The following is an 8,786-nucleotide window of genomic DNA, read 5'->3' on the forward strand; positions in this document are numbered from 1 at the left end:
GGGATTTGAACTCATGACCTTCCGAAGAGCAGTAGGTGCTCTTCCCCACTGAGCCATCTCACCAGCCCCTCCATGTTTTTTCTTAATAATCCTATGCTCACTTCCTGACATCTGGTTGCTTGTTCCACCTCTTGATCTACAGTTGACTTTATTTAATCTTGTTATCATATTGAAGCAGAAAGCTCTTGGATGAAAGGTATGTGCTAAGATTGAGAGACACGACAACTAAAAGCAGGGGTTTTTTGTTTTTGTTTTTGTTTTTTTCCAGTAAATAACCCAATCTCAGGACTCACAGTTTGGTCAAATATCCTGCAACATTTGGGTTCAAGGGGTACATTCTGATTGAACCAAGATGAAACTCCCATCAAGACCCCACTCAAGAGAGCCACCAGATTGTCCCAGTACCTTGCAATGCTTTCTGGGCTCTGGAAGTCCTCAGATGTACAGCTCCATCCCTGTCCTTGGAGGGTTTCTCTCCCATAGCACACATTCTTGGCAATCCTTGGAGAGCGTTGTCATCCAAACCCCAGCCTTGTTCAGTCTTCCCAGGTCCCTTCTTCAAGAAACCAGATAACAAGACTCTCAAGGGTTGGGTCTGAGAACTTGTGTATGGCATTGCCTAGGATAGACCTTCTGTGAAAGCACCCTCTGGCCTTTGAAGGCCATGAACAGGGGACTCAGGATGAGGCCAGACCACGTGCCTCAACCCTTCCTCACAAAGTGAGCTTGATTGGCCTCCCAGCCTCCCAAACCAGGCTCTGTTTTCTTCCATATCCCCTCGCCAAAGCAACTTCAAATCTGAAGTCACCTCTGTCACTTCCAAGAGAAAGAAGGAAGAAGGCGAAAATAATAGATATTTTCTATAGCAGATTCCAGAGCATCCATCATCTTTTTATACACTTTAGTCTTCCTTACGGACACATTCTGCAGGTGATGAGAACGGCCGGTGCCCCCAGTTGTTGCATAACTCATCACTGTGTTAACATAGCCAGGGATACCCAGGGATACCCAGAGATACACAGAGTTTAAAGACCACTGAACCTGGCTCCAAAGCCCAGGCTCTACCCTATGACAACCTGAAGGTGAGCCATAATGATTCTTCTTGGATAACTCTGCCTCTTGAAATCCCCAGGCAAAGTATGAGGATATATTTTGGAGTCAGAAAAGGGTAGAGTTTGAGAAATCCTTTGCTATCTATGAAATGGAATAGAAATAATTGCTAACTCTGCAGGTTTGTGAAAGGATTAAATAAAATAGTCCAGGCAAATGACTTAGCACTGGAATTGCAAAAGAATGACCCAGCATATTAGCTCTCCCTGCCCCATCCTCTTCAAGTCTGGATTCAGGTGAGCCAACACTGGGCCTCACATCAAAGAAAGCAGTAATAGCAAGCCATGTAAAAACTGCTGGGCAGCATCAGTGTTGAGGAGGGGAATGGTGCATCCCTCTGGACTTCTGCACAGGTTTGCCCTCAAATATGCGGTCTCAATTCATATGATGGCAGCAAATATTTGTACAACTTTGTAGCAAGACAGGCCTGGACTCAATAAAATCTAAAATCTCGGGCTGATGGCAAATATTGTTTTGAATAGAGAGATTATAGTTCAGACCTGGTTTGAATTTTTAAATGAATTATCTAAAAATCAAATAATGGAATTGCAAAGGGAACACAAGTAAGAAGAATGCAGAACACTGAAAACATTGTGTATCCAAGTGAAAGTCCTAACTCTTTCCCTGCGAAAGTGCAACTGTTGAATCAACAAACAGGCTACAAGAAGATACATAGTATGTACTTCTTTATTCTTTGGATATAAAAAGCAATCCTATGAAGGTACACAATCTCAACTTTATTTTTATGTAAATACAGTAAGCTGGAACGGAGTATTCTTCCCCAAGTTCTTTTAAGACTGTATTTATGGGCTGGCGAGATGGCTCAGAGGTTAAGAGCACTAACTGCTCTTCAGAAGGTCCTGAGTTCAAATCCCAGCAACCACATGGTGGCTCACAACCACCTGTAATGAGATCTGACACCCTCTTCTGGTGTGTCTGAAGACAGCTACAGTGTACTTACAAATAATAAATAAATAAATCTTTTTTTAAAAAAGACTGTATTTATTAGGAACCAATATAAGAAGAGTTATAAATTAGAAATGAAAAATAAGAGGCTGGCGAGATGGCTCAGCAAGAGCTCTGACTGCTCTTCAAAGGTCCCGAGTTCGGATCCCAGCAACCACATGGTGGCTCACAACTACCCATAATGAGATCTGACACCCTCTTCTGGTGTGTCTGAACACAGCTACAGAGAATTACTCCGGAGCTAGCCCGGCCGGAGCGAGTTGGGCTGGAGCGAGTGGGGCTGGAGCGAGTGGGGCTGGCAGAGGTCCTGAGTTGAATTCCCAGCAGCCACACACATGATAGCTCATGGCCATCTGTACAACTACAGTGTACTCATACACATAAAAACTAAATAAATAAATATAAAGAAAAATAAGACTGTTGCTTACTTTGCTCTTCTTTTTTTAAATATTTTTTAGTTTTATTGAATTATAATGAGAAAAGTTACATGATTTCAATTTATCTTTAAAGATTTATTTCTTTATTTTTATGTGTATGAGTACACTATAGCTGTACAGATGGCCATGAGCCATCATGTGGCTGCTGGGAATTGAACACAGGACAGCCTGCTCGCTCCAGTGTAATATACTGTAGCTGTCTTCAGACACACCAGAAGAGGGCATCAGATCTCATTACGGGTGGTTGTGAGCCACCATGTGGTTGCTGGGATCCGAACTCAGGACCTTCGGAAGAGCAGTCAGTACTCTTACCTGCTGAGCCATCTTGCCAGCCCTAATTTGCTCTTCTAAAGGATCTTTGACACATAATGTCGTTTGCCTAGTTTCCAACTCACATTTTTCTATTTGCATCTTTAGTGCATTCTTAGGCATGTGTGCGTAAAGAAGCAGATGAGCAAAGCAGTCAGAATATTCATTTCCCATCACAGACCTTCTCTTGAAAGTTTTTTCTAAAATTTCTAAAAGAGATCATAAGAATATATATTTAAAAAGATGGGTGCTTGCTTCAGCAGCACATATACTAAAATTGGAATGATACAGAGAAGATTAGCATGGCCCCTGCGCAAGGATGATACGCAAATTTGTGAAGCGTTCCATATTTAAAAAAAAAAAAAAGATGGGGGCTAGAGAGATGGCTCAGTGGTTAAGAGTACCGACTACTCTTCCAGAAGTCCTGAGTTCAAATCCCAGCAACCACATGGTGGCTCACAACCATCTGTGATGGAATCTGATGCCCTCTTCTGGTGTGTCTGAAGTCAGCAAGATAGCAAATGTGTGCTCACATACATAAAATAAATAAATCTTTTTTTAAAAAAATGAAAAAAATAAAAAAATAAAAAAATTTGCTCTCAATGTATGAAAAAGGAAAGAAGTACAATGGCATACAAGGATGGGAATATTATAATGAAGCCTATTGTTCTGAATGAAAAATTAAATTTGAAAAAATTATTTTAAAATAATTTTTTAAAAAACAGTATTTTTTAAAAGGATACTTGGTAACCACAGAAAAATGTAGGAGCTTTTGGTTAGCTGACTTAGTAGACCAGAGGGTGACAAGATCAATGAAATCGACAGACAGAAGTGTAGAGGACTTAGGTTGTCTGAGCTGGAGGTATCTCTGAAGACTAGCGTAGAGGTGAGATTACAGCTGTGGGCCAGAGAGCCTGGCTAAAGACTTGCACATGTACTCTGCTTGAAATTCTCTCTTTACCAGCTGCTATGTATGCATCTATCTACTTCTTTGTTCCAGGACACAAGAATGTGGTTGCTCTCTTATAACCCTAACATCAGCCGGTGTCTGTGGGATGAGCTAGGGGGGTGGGTGAGAAATAATTGGCCCTACGACCTCTCTTTTCTGTCTAAGGACTCAGAAAACAGGGATCCTGTACATTTCTATGTCTGGAAATGTGAGGTGCCACCTTCTTAAACAGCTTCATTAACTCAGCCTGCAGAGACCTGGGTTTCATAAGCTCCAGAGAGAGACTAGAAAACTCAAGATCCACAGACCAGAAACACCGGGAGTTCCCTAGAAAGGAGCCTGGACACATATCCCCACAAAGTGCAGTGATGTTAGCTCCTCGGTGCTGTTTTGAGCAGATAGCCAGTGGTCTCGGGACACTGCAGATAAGCGCTTCCTATGAATGACAAGCAGACACAGGCAGGGACCGTTGAAAGGCCAGATGGGAACAGAACCAAAGACAAGACAGCCGGGAAGCTGCTCTCTGATTCTGCAGAAAGACAGTAGGGTTTTTGCATTTGGGGACAGAGGGCAGTGAATGCTGAAGCTGTTCTGAAAATTCAGAGAGTAACAAAGAGTTCTTGGAAACTGCATAGTTAAAAGCAAAAACCCCCGAAATGGTCCCATAGAGGATTGTAACACAAAGCAGAAGAAAGCATTCATAATAGAGGCGTTGACAAAGGGATGGAAATCAGGAAATGAGGGGAAAATTGCAAGACCCATCAGGGATAAAAGCACAAAGAGAACAAAGAAAATGCCCTGGAGACAGCGTGAATGGAAGTAGTCCAGGGACATTGCCCAGAATGCAAAGGCACAGACTGTCAGATTCTGGGAATCTACTGCGTGCATACAGAGGGAAGTAAGATTCATCTGAGGATAGTCCCTTCGCAGTTTCAGAATGCTAAGGGTAAAAGAAAAGAACCTAATTTTTTTTTCCTTTTGTAGCTGTCTTAGTTAGGGCTTTGTTGCTGTGAAGAGATACCATGGCCGAAACAACTCTTATAAGAGAAAACATTTAATTGGGTCTGACTTAACAGTTTCAGAGGTTTAGTCCATGATCATCATGGCGGAAAACATGGCCGCTTGCAGGTGGACATAGTGGTAGAGAAGGATCTGAGAGTGCTACATCTTGATTCCCATGCAGCAGGAGGAGACTGTGTATCACACTGGGCGTAGCTTTAGCATTTATAACCTCAAAGCCCACTTCTTCCAACAAGGCCACACCTCCTAATGGCGCCACTCCCTGTAGCCAAACATTCAAACACAGGAGTCTATGGGGGCCATACCTACTCAAACCACCATAGTAGTCATTAGTAGTCAATTCATTCCAATACAAGAACCCAAAATGCAATGTTGAGGAAAAAAAGTCATTTGATAACATGTTCCGGATAGTCCTGGGGCTAATTATATTTGATGTTAATTCCGTTCTCCAGTGAGGGGGTTGCAAACAAGGAATGAGTCAGCACTCAGGTGATTTCCTGTCAACCTCCTTCCCACCTTAATTTATAAAATAAAGGCTAGAGCCGGTGATTGGGCAGAGAAAGAGGGGAAGGTGGAGCTGAAGGTTGTGGGATAAAAGGAGAGAGGAGGCAGAGGAGGGGGTAGAAGGAGAGCAGAGCAGAAGCACATGGCCTGGAGAAGCTGCAAGTGATAAGGAGTCTCACAGATAGAGAAGATGGCAGTGTAGTGGTAGGTCTGCCAATCTAGGTGCACAGCTTGTATTCCTATTAATTGAGTTGTGTTTTCATTGCTGGGGCATATTTGGGTTGGAGATTCACCGCAACAATAACATAATGAACTATCATTCAAATATCAGTGAAAAAAATTTTTTTTGATGTTCAAGATATGACAGATGTTATTCTTTGCCCCTCAAAAGTATTTATCTCCTCTTCCCCTCACAGGATTCCAATACTGCTCAAGTAGCAACAACTCCTTGATTTCAAGAGTATGAATAAAGTTCGGTGGGTTTTTTGTTTGTTTGTTTTTTGGGGGGGTTCTTTTTTGTTTTTTTGCTTGATTGCCTTTTTGTTTGTTTGCTTGCTTGCTTGCTTGCTCGCTTGCTCGCTTGTTTGCTTGGAGACAGTGTCTCACTTTGCATCCCTGGCTGGCCTGGCATTCACTATAGCACCTAGCCTTGCCTTGAACTCAGAGTTCCACTTCCCTCTGCCTCCAACTACCAGGAGCCACCACGTCTGGGTTTGGAATGAAGATATCTCAAAGGAATGTTTAAAACCCTCTCACTAGGCCGGGCATGGTGGCACATGCCTTTAATTCCAGCACTTGGGAGGCAGAGGCAGGCAGATTTCTGAGTTCGAGGCCAGCCTGGTCTACAGAGTGAGTTCCAGGACAGCCAATGCTGCACAGAGAAACCCTGTCTCAAAAAAAAACAAAAGGACAAAAACCCTCTCACTGGGTAGCAGACTATTGAACAAGTACCCTAAAATGCTGTAATTTCTCTAGGTATCTCATGCTAGAGAAAGGAAAAGCCTGAAGAATAGTGCCAGCAAGAGGAGTGCTTGTCTCTCAAAGAAGTTCCACACAGTTCTGAGAGCTTGTCAGACTATCTTACATGAGAGATTGGAGCCTGGACAATGACAAAACTGTGATGGGCAGGCCCACCTCTCAACCAAGTCTATGTAAACCTAAACCTCACATCAGGACCCTGATAGGCCTGGGGGAGGGAGTGTCACTGGACCTCTGAATTTGTTCTTTTTCCCAATATGGTCAACTATGATTGGTGCTATTTGACCTGTTGAGGCTTGTGGAGCCAGCAATATGGCTGCTCAGGCAAGGGATCACATCCAAAGACCTACATCTGTGTAATCCTGCTGGAATGCAGATATGACACACATCTTTAATCCCTCTGGCTAGAATACAAACACACCCTTAGTACATATCTGTAATCCCAAACAATGTAGGTAAGGTTAATTTGTAGGAGGAAGCATCTGTGTTTGAGAGTGACATTTAATTGAAGGGCAAACAAAATGATGATCAGAGAAAGATTTGATAGAAGATGAGTCAGAAATATGATATGCTCAACTATCATAAAAACAGACAGGAAAGAGGCAACTTAGAGCAGCAAACAGTGAAGACAGGAGGATCCAGAGAATGAGAAGGAGCCAGAAAATCAAAACAGATTGTCAGAGTTAGTTTGGGCCAAGCAGAACAATTCAGGGAAAAGCTAGAGAAGCTAGATTGAATCAGTCAGTTTGAAGAGGAGTCTGAGCCAGAGTGGCTTAGTTGAACCAGGCAGGCAGAGTTCAGAAAGAGCTAGAAAGAGTGGGGAGTTATTCAGCAGTAAGTTTCCAAGGCAACAATTATATCTGGCAAATAAAAGTTACATTTACAGAGGTTAGACAAGCCTAGCTTGTACGGGGAAAAAAAAAAAATCCAAAAAGAAGCTACACCTCCAAGGTGACCCTTTCTGCAAGGCCGATTAACCAAATACAACTTAAATGACTGGAGAATTTAGAATGTTGCAAAGCCAGAGCCAACTTTAGCCCTCTTCCAGCTCTCCTTTGTACCTAATGTGACTATTAGATAAATTCCTTGGAATGTACAGATGCAGAACTGGCTTAGCCCACCACTAGCATCTACCACCCAAAAGCTCATCAGGTAGCATCTCAGTCCATAACAGAGGTTTCCCCCTGCCTCTCTGATGTTTTCACCAATGTTATCTGAAAAAGACTCTTCATTGTTGAGTTTCTTTGTTGCATTACAATAAAAACTTGATCAAACATCTTCCATATTGGAACTTCTTCAGGAATCTCCTGCTGGTAGAAGGGAAAGGGCTGAGGGCCTCACGCCAGTCAGAGAAGGAACTTGTCTCCCAGGAGGACATCTCAGACAGTGCTGACGAGCTGTAGATCACCTTGGACAGGCTTTGTGAGGATGGCTCAGTAGATGGCCAGAACCACACTGGACTTTGACTGCTTAGCCATGGATAGACGTGCCCTCTACCTAAAACTAAATCTTGTGTCAGGACCCCATGATGGACTTGATGGGGTCACTATTTGTTCTTCTTCACAACATGGCAACTTTGAATAAATCCCTTTTCACTATTACACATCTCTTCAGTTGGCTTTGTTTGTTGTGGCTGCAAGGGCCCAGGCTTTGGTCCTACCACCTCTAGTAACAAGACTCATCAACCAGTTTATGTAACACCTAATTTTCTTTCACTTTACCAGAAATGCCTAAGAAGAATATTTACTTATTTATGTTGAATGAATTATCATAAGGCCCCTTGATACCAGAAGAAAGTAGGCTTCAAGACTTACTGGACATAGGTGAACTATCTTTTACACTCCCTTAAGCTTTGGCTCTGAGATACCAGGAGCAAGCACCAGGTAACATCTGTAATGGTATTTGCCTTCTGAATGCCACTCACCTCTGGATAGGGCTATGCCTTGGTTTTTGAGATATTGGCAAGAGGTGTAAATAAATCAATCATTTCATACATAGAGCCTCTGCTGCACTCATGAAGCCACAGCAGAGAGTTTGAGAGATTCAAGAGTAACTGAAATAATTGTTTGAACACAGAAGCAACTTTGTGTCGAACAAGAGCATTTGTAAAGATTCGCAATTCGCAATTGCATTTGCGAATTAGATGCTTGATTGGATATTGTCATTCATTAATACAACTGAACACAGAAAATGCTAGCCTCCTCAGAAGGCTGTCTTCATCTACTGCCTATTGGGAATCAGAAGTTTCTTCGTCCCACTGCCTCATAACGGGATGAATGGTTCAAACTCACCCAACTATAATCTGCTTAATATCAGCAAGGAACATTTAAATGTTTTCTTAACAATTCTGAGGCCGGTTGTGGTGGCGCATGCCGGTAGGATTTGCTGAAGGAGGCAGAGGCAGGAGGATCATGAGTTCGAGGCCAGCCTGGGCTACACATTTTGCCTGGCGGTGGTGACGCACGCCTTTAATCCCAGCACTTGGGAGGCAGAGGCAGGCGGATTTCTGAGTT

At 42.8% G+C, this 8,786-nt stretch overlaps 1 non-coding gene across 1 annotated transcript; it reads left to right on the forward strand.

The window, feature by feature from the left end:
- The first annotated feature begins 3,069 nt into the window (after nt 1-3,069).
- Nucleotides 3,070-3,176, forward strand: LOC116089514. The gene has a single exon (XR_004118320.1). It is a non-coding gene; the product is annotated as a U6 spliceosomal RNA (small nuclear RNA).
- Nucleotides 3,177-8,786: the final 5,610 nt, after the last annotated feature.

This window comes from Mastomys coucha, unplaced genomic scaffold (assembly GCF_008632895.1).
Source record: "Mastomys coucha isolate ucsf_1 unplaced genomic scaffold, UCSF_Mcou_1 pScaffold14, whole genome shotgun sequence".
NCBI lineage: Eukaryota > Metazoa > Chordata > Mammalia > Rodentia > Muridae > Mastomys > Mastomys coucha.